The sequence below is a fragment of the Bactrocera neohumeralis genome, chromosome 2, assembly GCF_024586455.1.
Source record: "Bactrocera neohumeralis isolate Rockhampton chromosome 2, APGP_CSIRO_Bneo_wtdbg2-racon-allhic-juicebox.fasta_v2, whole genome shotgun sequence".
Lineage (NCBI taxonomy): Eukaryota > Metazoa > Arthropoda > Insecta > Diptera > Tephritidae > Bactrocera > Bactrocera neohumeralis.
In genome coordinates this window covers 43,424,886-43,428,214 of record NC_065919.1, presented here as the reverse complement: position 1 = coordinate 43,428,214, position 3,329 = coordinate 43,424,886, and positions in this window count along the sequence as shown.

Sequence of the window (3,329 nt, the reverse complement as noted above, 5' to 3'; positions counted from 1 at the left end):
TTCAAAAAACATTCTTTGGATGAGTCGAAACGAGATTGTCCGATCGACTTTAGGCTTTACCCATTCCTACATGAAAAATTTAGCGGTGCGGCGATTTTGCAGGCCAATCGGCCAATCGGCGTGAAATTGTCTGCTCACCGAAGTGTTCTCTCAATAAATCCATTGATTGATGCGATGTGTGGGAAGTGGCGCCGTCTTGTTGAAACCAAATATCGCTGCGATCATGAGCTTCGCTTTACCGGCATAATTTTTGAAGAAATATGTACCGATGATTCTTCCGACCCACAAACCATACCAAATCGTTATTTTTTCTAAATTAAATGGCAGCTCTTGAATATCTTCAGGTTGCTCTTCGTCCGAAATGCGGCAATTTTTCTTCTTTGCATACCCATTGAAACAGAAATGGGCCTCATCGCTGAACAGAATTTGGCTCGAAAACGTCGGATTTTCTTGGAACTTTTTTAGAGCCCATAGAGCGAAGCGATGTTGCTTGGGAAGGTCGAGATGTTGTATGAACAAGTTATCAATTCAACAAGATATCTTTACGAAATTCGGCATGGATAGTTGTCTAGGCTAAAATTTGTGAAAATGTTGTTAAGATCGGACCACTTTAGCATATATGGTAGCTGTTATAGAAACTTGACTTCTTGTTGAAAACTTTTTTTTTTATCTGTGAAGGGTTTTAACTTGAATCCATTGCACACACAAAGTTTGCATAAAAGAAAAATGATTGATCTTAAAATTTTGAAGCTATGGGAAAACGAAAAATAATGCGATATGAGACTCTTAAAAAGGGAAATAGTATGTGAAAGAATATCCAATTTATGGATTATATATATACTAATATATATGTATGTATATTACTAAATATATTTACTTTTTCGCTACAAATATTTAAATACATGCATGTATAAAAAAAATGAGATAAGTAGCCCTCTCATCAGTATCCTTCCTGTTTTAAAAGCTGTCGACAAATTTAATTAAAAAAGAGACTTAAATTGGCAAAAAAGTGATTATGTCAGAAATTGAATATAAATTCTATGGAACAATTTTTGATGATTTGAAAAAGAGGTTCGTAATATACACGTGGTCTCGTAAAGTCAGGTCATATAGTATTTAGCAATAGACTGTACTGTAGAAGTACTGTATGAAATATATATTTTTATGACGCTATGAAAAATAGAGTATAATTCATAGGAATTTATAAAATATATATTGCAATACATATACCCCTTTCCCAAAATATTTTATATTTAATTTTTTTTTTCAAAATTTGCAATACAAAATATTTGACTGTTATTTTCATTTTAACTGCTAGAATTCTATTCCCATTTTTTTTAAGGTTACAAACCCATAAAGGTAATCCTTAGCTAAGAGCCTTTTATTGAACAGACTGTATGTCTGCCATTAACCGCTTCGCACTCATTCGCATTCGCAGTCAGATTTCACCTGAGCATAATTCCACCGATTTTATCGAACTTTATATTGCGTGGATAAGCGTTGCTGCTTTTCGCCTGAGTTTTGTGTTTTGCCTTGTTTTTTTATACCCTGAACAGGATATTAAGTATGTCACGAAGTTTGTAACACCCAGAACGAAGCGTCGGAGACCCTATAAAGAATATATATAAATGATCAGTATGTTGAGCTGAGTCGATTTAGCTACATATATCCGTCTGTCTGTCTGTTCGTCTGTCTGTATATATACGAACTAGTTCCTCAGCTTGTAAGATATCGTTTTGAAATTTTTGAAACCTCATTTTCTCTTCAAGAAGCTGCTCATTTGTCGGAACTGCTGACATCGGACCACTATAACATATAGTTGCTATACAAACTGAACGATCGGAATGAAGTTTTTGTATGGAAAACTTTCACATTTGACACAATATGTCTTCACAAAAGGTGGCACAGGTTATTTTCTAAGGCAACAATGTAATCTTCGAAGAAATTGTTCAGATCGGTTTACTATAGCATATAGCTTCCATACAAACTGGACACATAGTTACTTAGTTACTAAGAGAAATGCAACTGTGAAGGGTATATTACCTTCGGTGCAACCGAAGTTAACGTTTTTCTTGTTTTTTAATGCGTTTGTCGCTGCTTTGCTGCTTTCTTCGCCTTAGCCGCCCACGACGGCACTTTGTGATTCGGCGACATTTCAAGCACCACTGCTGTGCGGCAAGTACTTTTATAAAATCGCGCTCGTTATCGTTGTCGACAACCCATTGCGTCGCACTTCAGCCCTCCACACCGCGCTCAACCGCTCACCAGCCAACCAACCAACTGTATTTTTCGCATTTTTATTTCGCATCGATGATGATGATTGCCAAGCGCAAGTCAGCGCTTTATTGCGTGCGTAAGTTTGTGTGTGCGCGACGAGCTAAACTTGAATGGCAAGGAATGCATGCATATACATACATGTGAAGTTTGTAGTTGTTGGTGTTGTTGTTGGCATTGTTGACGTTGTTTAGCCAAAGTTTATGGCATGTATTGAGGCATGTTTTAAGTGGTTTTACAGGACACGCTTCATTGCTTAGCGCAATCAATTTACCGCTGTTCCAATTCAGGCGCGCTCTCTCAGCCTTGCGCCTTGCGCCTTGCGCCCAGCGCAGCGCAGCCCTTGGCATCCTTTGCTTTATAAATTTACATATCTGCATATGCGTGCATACAGTTGTGTATGCATGTATGGGTTCTGCTTTTGGTTGCTTGCCACGGCAATTTGCAATTGCTGTTGTTGTTGTTGCTGTTACCCTTGTAAGCGTCGGTTGAGTTTTAGCGCATCTGTAGTGCGCTCAGCGCTTTGGTAAACGCAGAATGAGTGCTCACTACGATTTCTTTATGCTTCTGTGTTCGAGGCAGCCTTCCACTGGCACTTGCCTCTGTTTGCCTGTGTGTGTATAGGTGTGAGTGCGTGCTCTGCTGAGTTTTCAATAACTCATATTTGCTGGATATGGGCCGCATTGCAGCGTGCTCTTCTACCACAAATATTCGAAACTGTTTGCGCGTTCGTTCATTTTATGTATGTGTGTGTGTGTTAAAGTGCGTTTGTGTGTGTGTGTGTGTGTTGGGTGTTTAAATACTTACATGTGTACTTTTGCACCTACGTAGAGTGTGTTTGCTTAATGTGCACCTTCCTCGTTCCTTCCTTACATCCTTCCTGTCGTCGTCTGTCGCCATGCGTTCTCCCATCCCACCTTTCGCTTTTTATATTCATTTCTTACCTTTGATTGTTTTTCACAGTTGATTTACTTTATCCTTGCGCAAGTACAATTTATTGCTTTCAAGTGCTAGGCGACTGCCTTGACAAGGTTCTTGCCAAGTCGATAGCAGCA